Below are 23,083 nucleotides of genomic sequence, written 5' to 3' on the forward strand. Positions count from 1 at the left end.
ACCGAATGTGCTGCTACCTAGCGCTGAGAGAGAAAGTGCAGAGGCCAGGCGTGTTTGGGCAGAGGCAGCAGCCTGGAGGCTTTCGCTGCCAGCACCGTGCTCTCTGGGCGAGAAGCAGACGACTGTTCGTCTCCAGCTAAACGAAAGCGCGACCTGCTACGAAGAGCATAAGAACGAAGGCAGAGCAGCAGGCTGCTGTGCGAATCGCCCAGGCTGCAAGAGGAAGCGTGCGTGGCACTCGCTTGTTTGCGGATTCACTTTAGCAGTCGGAAGCAGAAAGTTCAACCTGCGGCTACTTGTGCTGCTACCTATTTCTCTTCCAGTATTCCCTGGAACCAATTCTGCTAGCTTCATGCTTGGCGATGCAGAGATGACAGTGGTAGATGCGGTGGAGAAGGGAAAAACAGAGTGCAGAGGACAGTTTCTGGTGCTTGACGTGAGGCAAGGGGAAGGTTCAGCCCAGCAGAGCCTGTTACCCCTGGAGCCTTTTTCTCTGGCAGCAGCTGCTGCAAGTGGGCAAGGGAGCTGCGAGAGTGAAGAAGGGGACGGTCCATCTAGCTGAGGAAAGAAGAAGCTCCCCGAGGCGCAGTTTGTTGTGCTCAGTTTCAAGGCTGCCTGGAGGAGGGGGGGACTTGAAGAACGCCTTCTTTCTGGACGCCTCCTTCTGGCTGTGCTCCAGCTGCATGCACTCTGCAGCACGGAAGGTTTAGGAACGTGCTGCTGGCCAGCTTGTGTCCAGGAGTGCAAGGGCTGCGCCTTCCTTTCTGAAGCAGCCAGAGCATTCTCAGCTGCATGTGCTTGTGAAGCAGCTCTTGGCTGGACATTTGAAATTGGCTCCTCTGAGTACATGAGCCCGGTGCCCAGCTGCTTGGTTCTTCGCCTTCTGTGCTCTGGACAGAAGTGAAGCCCAGCCATGGCTTGGAGCTTTGCCGCTCTTCAGCGTGAACACTGCACGCAGCCACAGTGTGCTGTGCAGGGATTTTCCTTCAGCTCGACGGACAAGCATTTTCTTGCTGTTTCACCGAGTGCAAACTGTCCGTGTAGCTCTCGCTCAGCGAAATGCGTTTGGAGAGAAACACTTGCTGGAGTAGCTTTTCGCTGGGCAAGACTTTCAACACAGCACCACAATTCGGGCAAGGAGCAGCAGAAAGGAAGACCATCTTTTGGTCCTGGCACCTTCTTCTGGGCGAGACGCCTATCCGCCTCTTCGCTCCCTGCAAGGCTGTAAGCTTGGCGCTGGTACTTGCAAGGGAGAAGGCAGGTGCAGAGAGCACCGCCGTCTGCCGGCGCTGTGCAGGCTGGAAAGGAAAGAGGGCTACCACTAGGATGTGCTGCAAATACAGGTTTGCACGCGTCGAGGGTAAGCTCCGGCTAAGCTCGTTGACCTCAAACTGTTCTCTGTGCGAGACTTAGCTGAGAAGCTTTCCGTTAAGATTCAGGCTACCACGCAGACCGAATGTGCTGCTACCTAGCGCTGAGAGAGAAAGTGCAGAGGCCAGGCGTGTTTGGGCAGAGGCAGCAGCCTGGAGGCTTTCGCTGCCAGCACCGTGCTCTCTGGGCGAGAAGCAGACGACTGTTCGTCTCCAGCTAAACGAAAGCGCGACCTGCTACGAAGAGCATAAGAACGAAGGCAGAGCAGCAGGCTGCTGTGCGAATCGCCCAGGCTGCAAGAGGAAGCGTGCGTGGCACTCGCTTGTTTGCGGATTCACTTTAGCAGTCGGAAGCAGAAAGTTCAACCTGCGGCTACTTGTGCTGCTACCTATTTCTCTTCCAGTATTCCCTGGAACCGATTCTGCTAGCTTCATGCTTGGCGATGCAGAGATGACGACAGTGGTAGATGCGGTGGAGAAGAGGAAAAACAGAGGTGCGGAGGACAGTTTCTGGTGCTTGACTGAGGCAAGGGGAAGTGTTCAGCCCGCAGAGGCTGTTACCCCTGGAGCCTTTTTCTTTGGCAGCAGCTGCTGCAAGTGGGCAAGGGAGCTGCGAGAGTGAAGAAGGGGACGGTCCATCTAGCTGAGGAAAGAAGAAGCTCCCCCTAGGCGCAGTTTGTTGCGCTCAGTTTCAAGGCTGCCTGGAGGAGGGGGGGGACTTGAAGAACGCCTTCTTTCTGGACGCCTCCTCCTGGCTGTGCTCCAGCTGCATGCACTCTGCAGCACTGGAAGGTTTAGGAACCTGCTGCTGGCCAGCTTGTGTCCAGGAGTGCAAGGGCTGCGCCTTCCTTTCTGAAGCAGCCAGAGCATTCTCAGCTGCATGTGCTTGTGAAGCAGCTCTTGGCTGGACATTTGAAATTGGCTCCCCTGAGTACATGAGCCCGGTGCCCAGCTGCTTGGTTCTTCGCCTTCTGTGCTCTGGACAGAAGTGAAGCCAGCCATGGCTTGGAGCTTTGGCCGCTCTTCAGCGTGAACACTGCACGCAGCCACAGTGTGCTGTGCAGGGATTTTCCTTCAGCTCGACGGACAAGCATTTTCTTGCTGTATCACCGAGTGCTAACTGTCCGGTAGCTCTCGCTCAGCGAAATGCGTTTGGAGAGAAACACTTGCTGGAGTAGCTTTTCGCTGGGCAAGACTTTCAACACAGCACCACAATTCGGGCAAGGAGCAGGAGAAAGGAAGACCATCTTTTGGTCCTGGCACCTTCTTCTGGGCGACACGCCTATCCGCCTCTTCGCTCCCTGCAAGGCTGTAAGCTTGGCGCTGGTACTTGCAAGGGAGAAGGCAGGTGCAGAGAGCACCGCCGTCTGCCGCGCTGTGCAGGCTGGAAAGGAAGAGGGCTACCACTAGGATGTGCTGCAAATACAGGTTTGCACGCGTCGAGGGTAAGCTCCGGCTAAGCTCGTTGACCTCAAACTGTTCTCTGTGCGAGACTTAGCTGAGAAGCTTTCCGTTAAGATTCAGGCTACCACGCAGACCGAATGTGCTTGCTACCTAGCGCTGAGAGAGAAAGTGCAGAGGCCAGGCGTGTTGGGCAGAGGCAGCAGCCTGGAGGCTTTCGCTGCCAGCACCGTGCTCTCTGGGCGAGAAGCAGACGACTGTTCGTCTCCAGCTAAACGAAAGCGAGCAGACCTGCTACGAAGAGCATAAGAACGAAGGCAGAGCAGCAGGCTGCTGTGCGAATCGCCCAGGCTGCAAGAGGGAAGCGTGCGTGGCACTCGCTTGTTTGCGGATTCACTTTAGCAGTCGGAAGCAGAAAGTTCAACCTGCGGCTACTTGTGCTGCTACCCTATTTCTCTTCCCGTGATTCCCTGAACCAATTCTGCTAGCTTCATGCTTGGCGATGCAGAGATGACAGTGGTAGATGCGGTGGAGAAGGGAAAAAACAGAGTGCAGAGGACAGTTTCTGGTGCTTGACGTGAGGCAAGGGGAAGGTTCAGCCCAGCAGAGGCTTTGACTTCTGGAGCCTTTTTCTCTGGCAGCAGCTGCTGCAAGTGGGCAAGGGAGCTGCGAGAGTGAAGAAGGGTGACGGTCCATCTTAGCTTAGGAAAGAAGAAGCTCCCCGAGGCGCAGTTTGTTGTGCTCAGTTTCAAGGCTGCCTGGAGGGAGGGGGGGCTTGAAGAACGCCTTCTTTCTGGACGCCTCCTTCTGGCTATGCTCCAGCTGCATGCACTCTGCAGCACGGAAGGTTTAGGAACCTGCTGCTGGCCAGCTTGTGTCCAGGAGTGCAAGGGCTGCGCCTTCCTTTCTGAAGCAGCCAGAGCATTCTCAGCTGCATGTGCTTGTGAAGCAGCTCTTGCTGGACATTTGGAAATTGGCTCCCCTGAGTACATGAGCCCGGTGCCCAGCTGCTTGGTTCTTCGCCTTCTGTGCTCTGGACAGAAGTGAAGCCCAGCCATGGCTTGGAGCTTTGCCGCTCTTCAGCGTGAACACTGCACGCAGCCACAGTGTGCTGTGCAGGGATTTTCCTTCAGCTCGACGGACAAGCATTTTCTTGCTGTTTCACGAGTGCAAACTGTCCGTGTAGCTCTCGCTCAGCGAAATGCGTTTGGAGAGAAACACTTGCTGAGTAGCTTTTCGCTGGGCAAGACTTTCAACACAGCACCACAATTCGGGCAAGGAGCAGGAGAAAGGAAGACCATCTTTTGGTCCTGGCACCTTCTTCTGGGCGACACGCCTATCCGCCTCTTCGCTCCCTGCAAGGCTGTACGCTTGGGCGCTGGTACTTGCAAGTGAGAAGCAGGTGCAGAGGAGCACCGCCTCTGCCGGCGCTGTGTGCAGGCTGGAAAGGAAAGAGGGCTACCACTAGGATGTGCTGCAAATACAGGTTTTCCACGCGTCGAGGGTAAGCTCCGGCTAAGCTCGTTGACTCTCAAACTGTTCTCTGTGCGAGACTTAGCTGAGAAGCTTTCCGTTAAGATTCAGGCTACCACGCAGACCGAATGTGCTGCTACCTAGCGCTGAGAGAGAAAGTGCAGAGGCCAGGCGTGATTGGGCAGAGGCAGCAGCCGAGGCTTTCGCTGCCAGCACCGTGCTCTCTGGGCGAGAAGCAGACGACTGTTCGTCTCCAGCTAAACGAAAGCGCGACCTGCTACGAAGAGCATAAGAACGAAGGCAGAGCAGCAGGCTGCTGTGCGAATCGCCCAGGCTGCAAGAGGAAGCGTGCGTGGCACTCGCTTGTTTGCGGATTCACTTTAGCAGTCGGAAGCAGAAAGTTCAACCTGCGGCTACTTGTGCTGCTACCTATTTCTCTTCCAGTATTCCCTGGAACCAATTCTGCTAGCTTCATGCTTGGCGATGCAGAGATGACAGTGGTAGATGCGGTGGAGAAGGGAAAAACAGAGTGCAGAGGACAGTTTCTGGTGCTTGACGTGAGGCAAGGGGAAGGTTCAGCCCAGCAGAGGCTGTTACCCCTGGAGCCTTTTTCTTTGGCAGCAGCTGCTGCAAGTGGGCAAGGGAGCTGCGAGAGTGAAGAAGGGGACGGTCCATCTAGCTGAGGAAAGAAGAAGCTCCCCGAGGCGCAGTTTGTTGTGCTCAGTTTCAAGGCTGCCTGGAGGAGGGGGGGGCTTGAAGAACGCCTTCTTTCTGGACGCCTCCTTCTGGCTGTGCTCCAGCTGCATGCACTCTGCAGCACGGAAGGTTTAGGAACGTGCTGCTGGCCAGCTTGTGTCCAGGAGTGCAAGGGCTGCGCCTTCCTTTCTGAAGCAGCCAGAGCATTCTCAGCTGCATGTGCTTGTGAAGCAGCTCTTGGCTGGACATTTGAAATTGGCTCCCCTGAGTACATGAGCCCGGTGCCCAGCTGCTTGGTTCTTCGCCTTCTGTGCTCTGGACAGAAGTGAAGCCCAGCCATGGCTTGGAGCTTTGCCGCTCTTCAGCGTGAACACTGCACGCAGCCACAGTGTGCTGTGCAGGGATTTTCCTTCAGCTCGACGGACAAGCATTTTCTTGCTGTTTCACCGAGTGCAAACTGTCCGTGTAGCTCTCGCTCAGCGAAATGCGTTTGGAGAGAAACACTTGCTGGAGTAGCTTTTCGCTGGGCAAGACTTTCAACACAGCACCACAATTCGGGCAAGGAGCAGCAGAAAGGAAGACCATCTTTTGGTCCTGGCACCTTCTTCTGGGCGACACGCCTATCCGCCTCTTCGCTCCCTGCAAGGCTGTAAGCTTGGCGCTGGTACTTGCAAGGGAGAAGGCAGGTGCAGAGAGCACCGCCGTCTGCCGGCGCTGTGCAGGCTGGAAAGGAAAGAGGGCTACCACTAGGATGTGCTGCAAATACAGGTTTCCACGCGTCGAGGGTAAGCTCCGGCTAAGCTCGTTGACCTCAAACTGTTCTCTGTGCGAGACTTAGCTGAGAAGCTTTCCGTTAAGATTCAGGCTACCACGCAGACCGAATGTGCTGCTACCTAGCGCTGAGAGAGAAAGTGCAGAGGCCAGGCGTGTTTGGGCAGAGGCAGCAGCCTGGAGGCTTTCGCTGCCAGCACCGTGCTCTCTGGGCGAGAAGCAGACGACTGTTCGTCTCCAGCTAAACGAAAGCGCGACCTGCTACGAAGAGCATAAGAACGAAGGCAGAGCAGCAGGCTGCTGTGCGAATCGCCCAGGCTGCAAGAGGAAGCGTGCGTGGCACTCGCTTGTTTGCGGATTCACTTTAGCAGTCGGAAGCAGAAAGTTCAACCTGCGGCTACTTGTGCTGCTACCTATTTCTCTTCCAGTATTCCCTGGAACCAATTCTGCTAGCTTCATGCTTGGCGATGCAGAGATGACAGTGGTAGATGCGGTGGAGAAGGGAAAAACAGAGTGCAGAGGACAGTTTCTGGTGCTTGACGTGAGGCAAGGGGAAGGTTCAGCCCAGCAGAGGCTGTTACCCCTGGAGCCTTTTTCTTTGGCAGCAGCTGCTGCAAGTGGGCAAGGGAGCTGCGAGAGTGAAGAAGGGGACGGTCCATCTAGCTGAGGAAAGAAGAAGCTCCCCGAGGCGCAGTTTGTTGTGCTCAGTTTCAAGGCTGCCTGGAGGAGGGGGGGGCTTGAAGAACGCCTTCTTTCTGGACGCCTCCTTCTGGCTGTGCTCCAGCTGCATGCACTCTGCAGCACGGAAGGTTTAGGAACCTGCTGCTGGCCAGCTTGTGTCCAGGAGTGCAAGGGCTGCGCCTTCCTTTCTGAAGCAGCCAGAGCATTCTCAGCTGCATGTGCTTGTGAAGCAGCTCTTGGCTGGACATTTGAAATTGGCTCCCCTGAGTACATGAGCCCGGTGCCCAGCTGCTTGGTTCTTCGCCTTCTGTGCTCTGGACAGAAGTGAAGCCCAGCCATGGCTTGGAGCTTTGCCGCTCTTCAGCGTGAACACTGCACGCAGCCACAGTGTGCTGTGCAGGGATTTTCCTTCAGCTCGACGGACAAGCATTTTCTTGCTGTTTCACCGAGTGCAAACTGTCCGTGTAGCTCTCGCTCAGCGAAATGCGTTTGGAGAGAAACACTTGCTGGAGTAGCTTTTCGCTGGGCAAGACTTTCAACACAGCACCACAATTCGGGCAAGGAGCAGCAGAAAGGAAGACCATCTTTTGGTCCTGGCACCTTCTTCTGGGCGAGACGCCTATCCGCCTCTTCGCTCCCTGCAAGGCTGTAAGCTTGGCGCTGGTACTTGCAAGGGAGAAGGCAGGTGCAGAGAGCACCGCCGTCTGCCGGCGCTGTGCAGGCTGGAAAGGAAAGAGGGCTACCACTAGGATGTGCTGCAAATACAGGTTTGCACGCGTCGAGGGTAAGCTCCGGCTAAGCTCGTTGACCTCAAACTGTTCTCTGTGCGAGACTTAGCTGAGAAGCTTTCCGTTAAGATTCAGGCTACCACGCAGACCGAATGTGCTGCTACCTAGCGCTGAGAGAGAAAGTGCAGAGGCCAGGCGTGTTTGGGCAGAGGCAGCAGCCTGGAGGCTTTCGCTGCCAGCACCGTGCTCTCTGGGCGAGAAGCAGACGACTGTTCGTCTCCAGCTAAACGAAAGCGCGACCTGCTACGAAGAGCATAAGAACGAAGGCAGAGCAGCAGGCTGCTGTGCGAATCGCCCAGGCTGCAAGAGGAAGCGTGCGTGGCACTCGCTTGTTTGCGGATTCACTTTAGCAGTCGGAAGCAGAAAGTTCAACCTGCGGCTACTTGTGCTGCTACCTATTTCTCTTCCAGTATTCCCTGGAACCAATTCTGCTAGCTTCATGCTTGGCGATGCAGAGATGACAGTGGTAGATGCGGTGGAGAAGGGAAAAACAGAGTGCAGAGGACAGTTTCTGGTGCTTGACGTGAGGCAAGGGGAAGGTTCAGCCCAGCAGAGGCTGTTACCCCTGGAGCCTTTTTCTTTGGCAGCAGCTGCTGCAAGTGGGCAAGGGAGCTGCGAGAGTGAAGAAGGGGACGGTCCATCTAGCTGAGGAAAGAAGAAGCTCCCCGAGGCGCAGTTTGTTGTGCTCAGTTTCAAGGCTGCCTGGAGGGGGGGGGGGCTTGAAGAACGCCTTCTTTCTGGACGCCTCCTTCTGGCTGTGCTCCAGCTGCATGCACTCTGCAGCACGGAAGGTTTAGGAACCTGCTGCTGGCCAGCTTGTGTCCAGGAGTGCAAGGGCTGCGCCTTCCTTTCTGAAGCAGCCAGAGCATTCTCAGCTGCATGTGCTTGTGAAGCAGCTCTTGGCTGGACATTTGAAATTGGCTCCCCTGAGTACATGAGCCCGGTGCCCAGCTGCTTGGTTCTTCGCCTTCTGTGCTCTGGACAGAAGTGAAGCCCAGCCATGGCTTGGAGCTTTGCCGCTCTTCAGCGTGAACACTGCACGCAGCCACAGTGTGCTGTGCAGGGATTTTCCTTCAGCTCGACGGACAAGCATTTTCTTGCTGTTTCACCGAGTGCAAACTGTCCGTGTAGCTCTCGCTCAGCGAAATGCGTTTGGAGAGAAACACTTGCTGGAGTAGCTTTTCGCTGGGCAAGACTTTCAACACAGCACCACAATTCGGGCAAGGAGCAGCAGAAAGGAAGACCATCTTTTGGTCCTGGCACCTTCTTCTGGGCGAGACGCCTATCCGCCTCTTCGCTCCCTGCAAGGCTGTAAGCTTGGCGCTGGTACTTGCAAGGGAGAAGGCAGGTGCAGAGAGCACCGCCGTCTGCCGGCGCTGTGCAGGCTGGAAAGGAAAGAGGGCTACCACTAGGATGTGCTGCAAATACAGGTTTCCACGCGTCGAGGGTAAGCTCCGGCTAAGCTCGTTGACCTCAAACTGTTCTCTGTGCGAGACTTAGCTGAGAAGCTTTCCGTTAAGATTCAGGCTACCACGCAGACCGAATGTGCTGCTACCTAGCGCTGAGAGAGAAAGTGCAGAGGCCAGGCGTGTTTGGGCAGAGGCAGCAGCCTGGAGGCTTTCGCTGCCAGCACCGTGCTCTCTGGGCGAGAAGCAGACGACTGTTCGTCTCCAGCTAAACGAAAGCGCGACCTGCTACGAAGAGCATAAGAACGAAGGCAGAGCAGCAGGCTGCTGTGCGAATCGCCCAGGCTGCAAGAGGAAGCGTGCGTGGCACTCGCTTGTTTGCGGATTCACTTTAGCAGTCGGAAGCAGAAAGTTCAACCTGCGGCTACTTGTGCTGCTACCTATTTCTCTTCCAGTATTCCCTGGAACCAATTCTGCTAGCTTCATGCTTGGAGATGCAGAGATGACAGTGGTAGATGCGGTGGAGAAGGGAAAAACAGAGTGCAGAGGACAGTTTCTGGTGCTTGACGTGAGGCAAGGGGAAGGTTCAGCCCAGCAGAGCCTGTTACCCCTGGAGCCTTTTTCTTTGGCAGCAGCTGCTGCAAGTGGGCAAGGGAGCTGCGAGAGTGAAGAAGGGGACGGTCCATCTAGCTGAGGAAAGAAGAAGCTCCCCGAGGCGCAGTTTGTTGTGCTCAGTTTCAAGGCTGCCTGGAGGAGGGGGGGACTTGAAGAACGCCTTCTTTCTGGACGCCTCCTTCTGGCTGTGCTCCAGCTGCATGCACTCTGCAGCACGGAAGGTTTAGGAACGTGCTGCTGGCCAGCTTGTGTCCAGGAGTGCAAGGGCTGCGCCTTCCTTTCTGAAGCAGCCAGAGCATTCTCAGCTGCATGTGCTTGTGAAGCAGCTCTTGGCTGGACATTTGAAATTGGCTCCCCTGAGTACATGAGCCCGGTGCCCAGCTGCTTGGTTCTTCGCCTTCTGTGCTCTGGACAGAAGTGAAGCCCAGCCATGGCTTGGAGCTTTGCCGCTCTTCAGCGTGAACACTGCACGCAGCCACAGTGTGCTGTGCAGGGATTTTCCTTCAGCTCGACGGACAAGCATTTTCTTGCTGTTTCACCGAGTGCAAACTGTCCGTGTAGCTCTCGCTCAGCGAAATGCGTTTGGAGAGAAACACTTGCTGGAGTAGCTTTTCGCTGGGCAAGACTTTCAACACAGCACCACAATTCGGGCAAGGAGCAGGAGAAAGGAAGACCATCTTTTGGTCCTGGCACCTTCTTCTGGGCGACACGCCTATCCGCCTCTTCGCTCCCTGCAAGGCTGTAAGCTTGGCGCTGGTACTTGCAAGGGAGAAGGCAGGTGCAGAGAGCACCGCCGTCTGCCGGCGCTGTGCAGGCTGGAAAGGAAAGAGGGCTACCACTAGGATGTGCTGCAAATACAGGTTTGCACGCGTCGAGGGTAAGCTCCGGCTAAGCTCGTTGACCTCAAACTGTTCTCTGTGCGAGACTTAGCTGAGAAGCTTTCCGTTAAGATTCAGGCTACCACGCAGACCGAATGTGCTGCTACCTAGCGCTGAGAGAGAAAGTGCAGAGGCCAGGCGTGTTTGGGCAGAGGCAGCAGCCTGGAGGCTTTCGCTGCCAGCACCGTGCTCTCTGGGCGAGAAGCAGACGACTGTTCGTCTCCAGCTAAACGAAAGCGCGACCTGCTACGAAGAGCATAAGAACGAAGGCAGAGCAGCAGGCTGCTGTGCGAATCGCCCAGGCTGCAAGAGGAAGCGTGCGTGGCACTCGCTTGTTTGCGGATTCACTTTAGCAGTCGGAAGCAGAAAGTTCAACCTGCGGCTACTTGTGCTGCTACCTATTTCTCTTCCAGTATTCCCTGGAACCAATTCTGCTAGCTTCATGCTTGGCGATGCAGAGATGACAGTGGTAGATGCGGTGGAGAAGGGAAAAACAGAGTGCAGAGGACAGTTTCTGGTGCTTGACGTGAGGCAAGGGGAAGGTTCAGCCCAGCAGAGGCTGTTACCCCTGGAGCCTTTTTCTTTGGCAGCAGCTGCTGCAAGTGGGCAAGGGAGCTGCGAGAGTGAAGAAGGGGACGGTCCATCTAGCTGAGGAAAGAAGAAGCTCCCCGAGGCGCAGTTTGTTGTGCTCAGTTTCAAGGCTGCCTGGAGGGGGGGGGGGCTTGAAGAACGCCTTCTTTCTGGACGCCTCCTTCTGGCTGTGCTCCAGCTGCATGCACTCTGCAGCACGGAAGGTTTAGGAACCTGCTGCTGGCCAGCTTGTGTCCAGGAGTGCAAGGGCTGCGCCTTCCTTTCTGAAGCAGCCAGAGCATTCTCAGCTGCATGTGCTTGTGAAGCAGCTCTTGGCTGGACATTTGAAATTGGCTCCCCTGAGTACATGAGCCCGGTGCCCAGCTGCTTGGTTCTTCGCCTTCTGTGCTCTGGACAGAAGTGAAGCCCAGCCATGGCTTGGAGCTTTGCCGCTCTTCAGCGTGAACACTGCACGCAGCCACAGTGTGCTGTGCAGGGATTTTCCTTCAGCTCGACGGACAAGCATTTTCTTGCTGTTTCACCGAGTGCAAACTGTCCGTGTAGCTCTCGCTCAGCGAAATGCGTTTGGAGAGAAACACTTGCTGGAGTAGCTTTTCGCTGGGCAAGACTTTCAACACAGCACCACAATTCGGGCAAGGAGCAGCAGAAAGGAAGACCATCTTTTGGTCCTGGCACCTTCTTCTGGGCGAGACGCCTATCCGCCTCTTCGCTCCCTGCAAGGCTGTAAGCTTGGCGCTGGTACTTGCAAGGGAGAAGGCAGGTGCAGAGAGCACCGCCGTCTGCCGGCGCTGTGCAGGCTGGAAAGGAAAGAGGGCTACCACTAGGATGTGCTGCAAATACAGGTTTGCACGCGTCGAGGGTAAGCTCCGGCTAAGCTCGTTGACCTCAAACTGTTCTCTGTGCGAGACTTAGCTGAGAAGCTTTCCGTTAAGATTCAGGCTACCACGCAGACCGAATGTGCTGCTACCTAGCGCTGAGAGAGAAAGTGCAGAGGCCAGGCGTGTTTGGGCAGAGGCAGCAGCCTGGAGGCTTTCGCTGCCAGCACCGTGCTCTCTGGGCGAGAAGCAGACGACTGTTCGTCTCCAGCTAAACGAAAGCGCGACCTGCTACGAAGAGCATAAGAACGAAGGCAGAGCAGCAGGCTGCTGTGCGAATCGCCCAGGCTGCAAGAGGAAGCGTGCGTGGCACTCGCTTGTTTGCGGATTCACTTTAGCAGTCGGAAGCAGAAAGTTCAACCTGCGGCTACTTGTGCTGCTACCTATTTCTCTTCCAGTATTCCCTGGAACCAATTCTGCTAGCTTCATGCTTGGAGATGCAGAGATGACAGTGGTAGATGCGGTGGAGAAGGGAAAAACAGAGTGCAGAGGACAGTTTCTGGTGCTTGACGTGAGGCAAGGGGAAGGTTCAGCCCAGCAGAGGCTTTGACTTCTGGAGCCTTTTTCTTTGGCAGCAGCTGCTGCAAGTGGGCAAGGGAGCTGCGAGAGTGAAGAAGGGGACGGTCCATCTAGCTGAGGAAAGAAGAAGCTCCCCGAGGCGCAGTTTGTTGTGCTCAGTTTCAAGGCTGCCTGGAGGAGGGGGGGACTTGAAGAACGCCTTCTTTCTGGACGCCTCCTTCTGGCTGTGCTCCAGCTGCATGCACTCTGCAGCACGGAAGGTTTAGGAACCTGCTGCTGGCCAGCTTGTGTCCAGGAGTGCAAGGGCTGCGCCTTCCTTTCTGAAGCAGCCAGAGCATTCTCAGCTGCATGTGCTTGTGAAGCAGCTCTTGGCTGGACATTTGAAATTGGCTCCCCTGAGTACATGAGCCCGGTGCCCAGCTGCTTGGTTCTTCGCCTTCTGTGCTCTGGACAGAAGTGAAGCCCAGCCATGGCTTGGAGCTTTGCCGCTCTTCAGCGTGAACACTGCACGCAGCCACAGTGTGCTGTGCAGGGATTTTCCTTCAGCTCGACGGACAAGCATTTTCTTGCTGTTTCACCGAGTGCAAACTGTCCGTGTAGCTCTCGCTCAGCGAAATGCGTTTGGAGAGAAACACTTGCTGGAGTAGCTTTTCGCTGGGCAAGACTTTCAACACAGCACCACAATTCGGGCAAGGAGCAGCAGAAAGGAAGACCATCTTTTGGTCCTGGCACCTTCTTCTGGGCGAGACGCCTATCCGCCTCTTCGCTCCCTGCAAGGCTGTAAGCTTGGCGCTGGTACTTGCAAGGGAGAAGGCAGGTGCAGAGAGCACCGCCGTCTGCCGGCGCTGTGCAGGCTGGAAAGGAAAGAGGGCTACCACTAGGATGTGCTGCAAATACAGGTTTCCACGCGTCGAGGGTAAGCTCCGGCTAAGCTCGTTGACCTCAAACTGTTCTCTGTGCGAGACTTAGCTGAGAAGCTTTCCGTTAAGATTCAGGCTACCACGCAGACCGAATGTGCTGCTACCTAGCGCTGAGAGAGAAAGTGCAGAGGCCAGGCGTGTTTGGGCAGAGGCAGCAGCCTGGAGGCTTTCGCTGCCAGCACCGTGCTCTCTGGGCGAGAAGCAGACGACTGTTCGTCTCCAGCTAAACGAAAGCGCGACCTGCTACGAAGAGCATAAGAACGAAGGCAGAGCAGCAGGCTGCTGTGCGAATCGCCCAGGCTGCAAGAGGAAGCGTGCGTGGCACTCGCTTGTTTGCGGATTCACTTTAGCAGTCGGAAGCAGAAAGTTCAACCTGCGGCTACTTGTGCTGCTACCTATTTCTCTTCCAGTATTCCCTGGAACCAATTCTGCTAGCTTCATGCTTGGCGATGCAGAGATGACAGTGGTAGATGCGGTGGAGAAGGGAAAAACAGAGTGCAGAGGACAGTTTCTGGTGCTTGACGTGAGGCAAGGGGAAGGTTCAGCCCAGCAGAGGCTGTTACCCCTGGAGCCTTTTTCTTTGGCAGCAGCTGCTGCAAGTGGGCAAGGGAGCTGCGAGAGTGAAGAAGGGGACGGTCCATCTAGCTGAGGAAAGAAGAAGCTCCCCGAGGCGCAGTTTGTTGTGCTCAGTTTCAAGGCTGCCTGGAGGAGGGGGGGGCTTGAAGAACGCCTTCTTTCTGGACGCCTCCTTCTGGCTGTGCTCCAGCTGCATGCACTCTGCAGCACGGAAGGTTTAGGAACGTGCTGCTGGCCAGCTTGTGTCCAGGAGTGCAAGGGCTGCGCCTTCCTTTCTGAAGCAGCCAGAGCATTCTCAGCTGCATGTGCTTGTGAAGCAGCTCTTGGCTGGACATTTGAAATTGGCTCCCCTGAGTACATGAGCCCGGTGCCCAGCTGCTTGGTTCTTCGCCTTCTGTGCTCTGGACAGAAGTGAAGCCCAGCCATGGCTTGGAGCTTTGCCGCTCTTCAGCGTGAACACTGCACGCAGCCACAGTGTGCTGTGCAGGGATTTTCCTTCAGCTCGACGGACAAGCATTTTCTTGCTGTTTCACCGAGTGCAAACTGTCCGTGTAGCTCTCGCTCAGCGAAATGCGTTTGGAGAGAAACACTTGCTGGAGTAGCTTTTCGCTGGGCAAGACTTTCAACACAGCACCACAATTCGGGCAAGGAGCAGGAGAAAGGAAGACCATCTTTTGGTCCTGGCACCTTCTTCTGGGCGACACGCCTATCCGCCTCTTCGCTCCCTGCAAGGCTGTAAGCTTGGCGCTGGTACTTGCAAGGGAGAAGGCAGGTGCAGAGAGCACCGCCGTCTGCCGGCGCTGTGCAGGCTGGAAAGGAAAGAGGGCTACCACTAGGATGTGCTGCAAATACAGGTTTCCACGCGTCGAGGGTAAGCTCCGGCTAAGCTCGTTGACCTCAAACTGTTCTCTGTGCGAGACTTAGCTGAGAAGCTTTCCGTTAAGATTCAGGCTACCACGCAGACCGAATGTGCTGCTACCTAGCGCTGAGAGAGAAAGTGCAGAGGCCAGGCGTGTTTGGGCAGAGGCAGCAGCCTGGAGGCTTTCGCTGCCAGCACCGTGCTCTCTGGGCGAGAAGCAGACGACTGTTCGTCTCCAGCTAAACGAAAGCGCGACCTGCTACGAAGAGCATAAGAACGAAGGCACAGCAGCAGGCTGCTGTGCGAATCGCCCAGGCTGCAAGAGGAAGCGTGCGTGGCACTCGCTTGTTTGCGGATTCACTTTAGCAGTCGGAAGCAGAAAGTTCAACCTGCGGCTACTTGTGCTGCTACCTATTTCTCTTCCAGTATTCCCTGGAACCAATTCTGCTAGCTTCATGCTTGGCGATGCAGAGATGACAGTGGTAGATGCGGTGGAGAAGGGAAAAACAGAGTGCAGAGGACAGTTTCTGGTGCTTGACGTGAGGCAAGGGGAAGGTTCAGCCCAGCAGAGGCTTTGACTTCTGGAGCCTTTTTCTTTGGCAGCAGCTGCTGCAAGTGGGCAAGGGAGCTGCGAGAGTGAAGAAGGGGACGGTCCATCTAGCTGAGGAAAGAAGAAGCTCCCCGAGGCGCAGTTTGTTGCGCTCAGTTTCAAGGCTGCCTGGAGGAGGGGGGGGCTTGAAGAACGCCTTCTTTCTGGACGCCTCCTTCTGGCTGTGCTGCAGCTGCATGCACTCTGCAGCACGGAAGGTTTAGGAACGTGCTGCTGGCCAGCTTGTGTCCAGGAGTGCAAGGGCTGCGCCTTCCTTTCTGAAGCAGCCAGAGCATTCTCAGCTGCATGTGCTTGTGAAGCAGCTCTTGGCTGGACATTTGAAATTGGCTCCCCTGAGTACATGAGCCCGGTGCCCAGCTGCTTGGTTCTTCGCCTTCTGTGCTCTGGACAGAAGTGAAGCCCAGCCATGGCTTGGAGCTTTGCCGCTCTTCAGCGTGAACACTGCACGCAGCCACAGTGTGCTGTGCAGGGATTTTCCTTCAGCTCGACGGACAAGCATTTTCTTGCTGTTTCACCGAGTGCAAACTGTCCGTGTAGCTCTCGCTCAGCGAAATGCGTTTGGAGAGAAACACTTGCTGGAGTAGCTTTTCGCTGGGCAAGACTTTCAACACAGCACCACAATTCGGGCAAGGAGCAGCAGAAAGGAAGACCATCTTTTGGTCCTGGCACCTTCTTCTGGGCGACACGCCTATCCGCCTCTTCGCTCCCTGCAAGGCTGTAAGCTTGGCGCTGGTACTTGCAAGGGAGAAGGCAGGTGCAGAGAGCACCGCCGTCTGCCGGCGCTGTGCAGGCTGGAAAGGAAAGAGGGCTACCACTAGGATGTGCTGCAAATACAGGTTTCCACGCGTCGAGGGTAAGCTCCGGCTAAGCTCGTTGACCTCAAACTGTTCTCTGTGCGAGACTTAGCTGAGAAGCTTTCCGTTAAGATTCAGGCTACCACGCAGACCGAATGTGCTGCTACCTAGCGCTGAGAGAGAAAGTGCAGAGGCCAGGCGTGTTTGGGCAGAGGCAGCAGCCTGGAGGCTTTCGCTGCCAGCACCGTGCTCTCTGGGCGAGAAGCAGACGACTGTTCGTCTCCAGCTAAACGAAAGCGCGACCTGCTACGAAGAGCATAAGAACGAAGGCAGAGCAGCAGGCTGCTGTGCGAATCGCCCAGGCTGCAAGAGGAAGCGTGCGTGGCACTCGCTTGTTTGCGGATTCACTTTAGCAGTCGGAAGCAGAAAGTTCAACCTGCGGCTACTTGTGCTGCTACCTATTTCTCTTCCAGTATTCCCTGGAACCAATTCTGCTAGCTTCATGCTTGGCGATGCAGAGATGACAGTGGTAGATGCGGTGGAGAAGGGAAAAACAGAGTGCAGAGGACAGTTTCTGGTGCTTGACGTGAGGCAAGGGGAAGGTTCAGCCCAGCAGAGGCTGTTACCCCTGGAGCCTTTTTCTTTGGCAGCAGCTGCTGCAAGTGGGCAAGGGAGCTGCGAGAGTGAAGAAGGGGACGGTCCATCTAGCTGAGGAAAGAAGAAGCTCCCCGAGGCGCAGTTTGTTGCGCTCAGTTTCAAGGCTGCCTGGAGGAGGGGGGGGCTTGAAGAACGCCTTCTTTCTGGACGCCTCCTTCTGGCTGTGCTCCAGCTGCATGCACTCTGCAGCACGGAAGGTTTAGGAACGTGCTGCTGGCCAGCTTGTGTCCAGGAGTGCAAGGGCTGCGCCTTCCTTTCTGAAGCAGCCAGAGCATTCTCAGCTGCATGTGCTTGTGAAGCAGCTCTTGGCTGGACATTTGAAATTGGCTCCCCTGAGTACATGAGCCCGGTGCCCAGCTGCTTGGTTCTTCGCCTTCTGTGCTCTGGACAGAAGTGAAGCCCAGCCATGGCTTGGAGCTTTGCCGCTCTTCAGCGTGAACACTGCACGCAGCCACAGTGTGCTGTGCAGGGATTTTCCTTCAGCTCGACGGACAAGCATTTTCTTGCTGTTTCACCGAGTGCAAACTGTCCGTGTAGCTCTCGCTCAGCGAAATGCGTTTGGAGAGAAACACTTGCTGGAGTAGCTTTTCGCTGGGCAAGACTTTCAACACAGCACCACAATTCGGGCAAGGAGCAGCAGAAAGGAAGACCATCTTTTGGTCCTGGCACGTTCTTCTGGGCGAGACGCCTATCCGCCTCTTCGCTCCCTGCAAGGCTGTAAGCTTGGCGCTGGTACTTGCAAGTGAGAAGGCAGGTGCAGAGAGCACCGCCGTCTGCCGGCGCTGTGCAGGCTGGAAAGGAAAGAGGGCTACCACTAGGATGTGCTGCAAATACAGGTTTCCACGCGTCGAGGGTAAGCTCCGGCTAAGCTCGTTGACCTCAAACTGTTCTCTGTGCGAGACTTAGCTGAGAAGCTTTCCGTTAAGATTCAGGCTACCACGCAGACCGAATGTGCTGCTACCTAGCGCTGAGAGAGAAAGTGCAGAGGCCAGGCGTGTTTGGGCAGAGGCAGCAGCCTGGAGGCTTTCGCTGCCAGCACCGTGCTCTCTGGGCGAGAAGCAGACGACTGTTCGTCTCCAGCTAAACGAAAGCGCGACCTGCTACGAAGAGCATAAGAACGAAGGCAGAGCAGCAGGCTGCTGTGCGAATCGCCCAGGCTGCAAGAGGAAGCGTGCGTGGCACTCGCTTGTTTGCGGATTCACTTTAGCAGTCGGAAGCAGAAAGTTCAACCTGCGGCTACTTGTGCTGCTACCTATTTCTCTTCCAGTATTCCCTGGAACCAATTCTGCTAGCTTCATGCTTGGAGATGCAGAGATGACAGTGGTAGATGCGGTGGAGAAGGGAAAAACAGAGTGCAGAGGACAGTTTCTGGTGCTTGACGTGAGGCAAGGGGAAGGTTCAGCCCAGCAGAGCCTGTTACCCCTGGAGCCTTTTTCTTTGGCAGCAGCTGCTGCAAGTGGGCAAGGGAGCTGCGAGAGTGAAGAAGGGGACGGTCCATCTAGCTGAGGAAAGAAGAAGCTCCCCGAGGCGCAGTTTGTTGTGCTCAGTTTCAAGGCTGCCTGGAGGAGGGGGGGACTTGAAGAACGCCTTCTTTCTGGACGCCTCCTTCTGGCTGTGCTCCAGCTGCATGCACTCTGCAGCACGGAAGGTTTAGGAACGTGCTGCTGGCCAGCTTGTGTCCAGGAGTGCAAGGGCTGCGCCTTCCTTTCTGAAGCAGCCAGAGCATTCTCAGCTGCATGTGCTTGTGAAGCAGCTCTTGGCTGGACATTTGAAATTGGCTCCCCTGAGTACATGAGCCCGGTGCCCAGCTGCTTGGTTCTTCGCCTTCTGTGCTCTGGACAGAAGTGAAGCCCAGCCATGGCTTGGAGCTTTGCCGCTCTTCAGCGGGAACACTGCACGCAGCCACAGTGTGCTGTGCAGGGATTTTCCTTCAGCTCGACGGACAAGCATTTTCTTGCTGTTTCACCGAGTGCAAACTGTCCGTGTAGCTCTCGCTCAGCGAAATGCGTTTGGAGAGAAACACTTGCTGGAGTAGCTTTTCGCTGGGCAAGACTTTCAACACAGCACCACAATTCGGGCAAGGAGCAGCAGAAAGGAAGACCATCTTTTGGTCCTGGCACCTTCTTCTGGGCGACACGCCTATCCGCCTCTTCGCTCCCTGCAAGGCTGTAAGCTTGGCGCTGGTACTTGCAAGGGAGAAGGCAGGTGCAGAGAGCACCGCCGTCTGCCGGCGCTGTGCAGGCTGGAAAGGAAAGAGGGCTACCACTAGGATGTGCTGCAAATACAGGTTTCCACGCGTCGAGGGTAAGCTCCGGCTAAGCTCGTTGACCTCAAACTGTTCTCTGTGCGAGACTTAGCTGAGAAGCTTTCCGTTAAGATTCAGGCTACCACGCAGACCGAATGTGCTGCTACCTAGCGCTGAGAGAGAAAGTGCAGAGGCCAGGCGTGTTTGGGCAGAGGCAGCAGCCTGGAGGCTTTCGCTGCCAGCACCGTGCTCTCTGGGCGAGAAGCAGACGACTGTTCGTCTCCAGCTAAACGAAAGCGCGACCTGCTACGAAGAGCATAAGAACGAAGGCAGAGCAGCAGGCTGCTGTGCGAATCGCCCAGGCTGCAAGAGGAAGCGTGCGTGGCACTCGCTTGTTTGCGGATTCACTTTAGCAGTCGGAAGCAGAAAGTTCAACCTGCGGCTACTTGTGCTGCTACCTATTTCTCTTCCAGTATTCCCTGGAACCAATTCTGCTAGCTTCATGCTTGGCGATGCAGAGATGACAGTGGTAGATGCGGTGGAGAAGGGAAAAACAGAGTGCAGAGGACAGTTTCTGGTGCTTGACGTGAGGCAAGGGGAAGGTTCAGCCCAGCAGAGGCTTTGACTTCTGGAGCCTTTTTCTTTGGCAGCAGCTGCTGCAAGTGGGCAAGGGAGCTGCGAGAGTGAAGAAGGGGACGGTCCATCTAGCTGAGGAAAGAAGAAGCTCCCCGAGGCGCAGTTTGTTGCGCTCAGTTTCAAGGCTGCCTGGAGGAGGGGGGGGCTTGAAGAACGCCTTCTTTCTGGACGCCTCCTTCTGGCTGTGCTGCAGCTGCATGCACTCTGCAGCACGGAAGGTTTAGGAACGTGCTGCTGGCCAGCTTGTGTCCAGGAGTGCAAGGGCTGCGCCTTCCTTTCTGAAGCAGCCAGAGCATTCTCAGCTGCATGTGCTTGTGAAGCAGCTCTTGGCTGGACATTTGAAATTGGCTCCCCTGAGTACATGAGCCCGGTGCCCAGCTGCTTGGTTCTTCGCCTTCTGTGCTCTGGACAGAAGTGAAGCCCAGCCATGGCTTGGAGCTTTGCCGCTCTTCAGCGTGAACACTGCACGCAGCCACAGTGTGCTGTGCAGGGATTTTCCTTCAGCTCGACGGACAAGCATTTTCTTGCTGTTTCACCGAGTGCAAACTGTCCGTGTAGCTCTCGCTCAGCGAAATGCGTTTGGAGAGAAACACTTGCTGGAGTAGCTTTTCGCTGGGCAAGACTTTCAACACAGCACCACAATTCGGGCAAGGAGCAGCAGAAAGGAAGACCATCTTTTGGTCCTGGCACCTTCTTCTGGGCGAGACGCCTATCCGCCTCTTCGCTCCCTGCAAGGCTGTAAGCTTGGCGCTGGTACTTGCAAGGGAGAAGGCAGGTGCAGAGAGCACCGCCGTCTGCCGGCGCTGTGCAGGCTGGAAAGGAAAGAGGGCTACCACTAGGATGTGCTGCAAATACAGGTTTCCACGCGTCGAGGGTAAGCTCCGGCTAAGCTCGTTGACCTCAAACTGTTCTCTGTGCGAGACTTAGCTGAGAAGCTTTCCGTTAAGATTCAGGCTACCACGCAGACCGAATGTGCTGCTACCTAGCGCTGAGAGAGAAAGTGCAGAGGCCAGGCGTGTTTGGGCAGAGGCAGCAGCCTGGAGGCTTTCGCTGCCAGCACCGTGCTCTCTGGGCGAGAAGCAGACGACTGTTCGTCTCCAGCTAAACGAAAGCGCGACCTGCTACGAAGAGCATAAGAACGAAGGCAGAGCAGCAGGCTGCTGTGCGAATCGCCCAGGCTGCAAGAGGAAGCGTGCGTGGCACTCGCTTGTTTGCGGATTCACTTTAGCAGTCGGAAGCAGAAAGTTCAACCTGCGGCTACTTGTGCTGCTACCTATTTCTCTTCCAGTATTCCCTGGAACCAATTCTGCTAGCTTCATGCTTGGCGATGCAGAGATGACAGTGGTAGATGCGGTGGAGAAGGGAAAAACAGAGTGCAGAGGACAGTTTCTGGTGCTTGACGTGAGGCAAGGGGAAGGTTCAGCCCAGCAGAGGCTGTTACCCCTGGAGCCTTTTTCTTTGGCAGCAGCTGCTGCAAGTGGGCAAGGGAGCTGCGAGAGTGAAGAAGGGGACGGTCCATCTAGCTGAGGAAAGAAGAAGCTCCCCGAGGCGCAGTTTGTTGCGCTCAGTTTCAAGGCTGCCTGGAGGAGGGGGGGGCTTGAAGAACGCCTTCTTTCTGGACGCCTCCTTCTGGCTGTGCTCCAGCTGCATGCACTCTGCAGCACGGAAGGTTTAGGAACGTGCTGCTGGCCAGCTTGTGTCCAGGAGTGCAAGGGCTGCGCCTTCCTTTCTGAAGCAGCCAGAGCATTCTCAGCTGCATGTGCTTGTGAAGCAGCTCTTGGCTGGACATTTGAAATTGGCTCCCCTGAGTACATGAGCCCGGTGCCCAGCTGCTTGGTTCTTCGCCTTCTGTGCTCTGGACAGAAGTGAAGCCCAGCCATGGCTTGGAGCTTTGCCGCTCTTCAGCGTGAACACTGCACGCAGCCACAGTGTGCTGTGCAGGGATTTTCCTTCAGCTCGACGGACAAGCATTTTCTTGCTGTTTCACCGAGTGCAAACTGTCCGTGTAGCTCTCGCTCAGCGAAATGCGTTTGGAGAGAAACACTTGCTGGAGTAGCTTTTCGCTGGGCAAGACTTTCAACACAGCACCACAATTCGGGCAAGGAGCAGCAGAAAGGAAGACCATCTTTTGGTCCTGGCACGTTCTTCTGGGCGAGACGCCTATCCGCCTCTTCGCTCCCTGCAAGGCTGTAAGCTTGGCGCTGGTACTTGCAAGTGAGAAGGCAGGTGCAGAGAGCACCGCCGTCTGCCGGCGCTGTGCAGGCTGGAAAGGAAAGAGGGCTACCACTAGGATGTGCTGCAAATACAGGTTTCCACGCGTCGAGGGTAAGCTCCGGCTAAGCTCGTTGACCTCAAACTGTTCTCTGTGCGAGACTTAGCTGAGAAGCTTTCCGTTAAGATTCAGGCTACCACGCAGACCGAATGTGCTGCTACCTAGCGCTGAGAGAGAAAGTGCAGAGGCCAGGCGTGTTTGGGCAGAGGCAGCAGCCTGGAGGCTTTCGCTGCCAGCACCGTGCTCTCTGGGCGAGAAGCAGACGACTGTTCGTCTCCAGCTAAACGAAAGCGCGACCTGCTACGAAGAGCATAAGAACGAAGGCAGAGCAGCAGGCTGCTGTGCGAATCGCCCAGGCTGCAAGAGGAAGCGTGCGTGGCACTCGCTTGTTTGCGGATTCACTTTAGCAGTCGGAAGCAGAAAGTTCAACCTGCGGCTACTTGTGCTGCTACCTATTTCTCTTCCAGTATTCCCTGGAACCAATTCTGCTAGCTTCATGCTTGGCGATGCAGAGATGACAGTGGTAGATGCGGTGGAGAAGGGAAAAACAGAGTGCAGAGGACAGTTTCTGGTGCTTGACGTGAGGCAAGGGGAAGGTTCAGCCCAGCAGAGGCTGTTACCCCTGGAGCCTTTTTCTCTGGCAGCAGCTGCTGCAAGTGGGCAAGGGAGCTGCGAGAGTGAAGAAGGGGACGGTCCATCTAGCTGAGGAAAGAAGAAGCTCCCCGAGGCGCAGTTTGTTGTGCTCAGTTTCAAGGCTGCCTGGAGGAGGGGGGGACTTGAAGAACGCCTTCTTTCTGGACGCCTCCTTCTGGCTGTGCTCCAGCTGCATGCACTCTGCAGCACGGAAGGTTTAGGAACGTGCTGCTGGCCAGCTTGTGTCCAGGAGTGCAAGGGCTGCGCCTTCCTTTCTGAAGCAGCCAGAGCATTCTCAGCTGCATGTGCTTGTGAAGCAGCTCTTGGCTGGACATTTGAAATTGGCTCCTCTGAGTACATGAGCCCGGTGCCCAGCTGCTTGGTTCTTCGCCTTCTGTGCTCTGGACAGAAGTGAAGCCCAGCCATGGCTTGGAGCTTTGCCGCTCTTCAGCGTGAACACTGCACGCAGCCACAGTGTGCTGTGCAGGGATTTTCCTTCAGCTCGACGGACAAGCATTTTCTTGCTGTTTCACCGAGTGCAAACTGTCCGTGTAGCTCTCGCTCAGCGAAATGCGTTTGGAGAGAAACACTTGCTGGAGTAGCTTTTCGCTGGGCAAGACTTTCAACACAGCACCACAATTCGGGCAAGGAGCAGCAGAAAGGAAGACCATCTTTTGGTCCTGGCACCTTCTTCTGGGCGACACGCCTATCCGCCTCTTCGCTCCCTGCAAGGCTGTAAGCTTGGCGCTGGTACTTGCAAGGGAGAAGGCAGGTGCAGAGAGCACCGCCGTCTGCCGGCGCTGTGCAGGCTGGAAAG

This window comes from Corvus hawaiiensis, chromosome 4, assembly GCF_020740725.1.
Source record: "Corvus hawaiiensis isolate bCorHaw1 chromosome 4, bCorHaw1.pri.cur, whole genome shotgun sequence".
In the NCBI taxonomy this organism is placed as follows: Eukaryota; Metazoa; Chordata; class Aves; order Passeriformes; family Corvidae; genus Corvus; species Corvus hawaiiensis.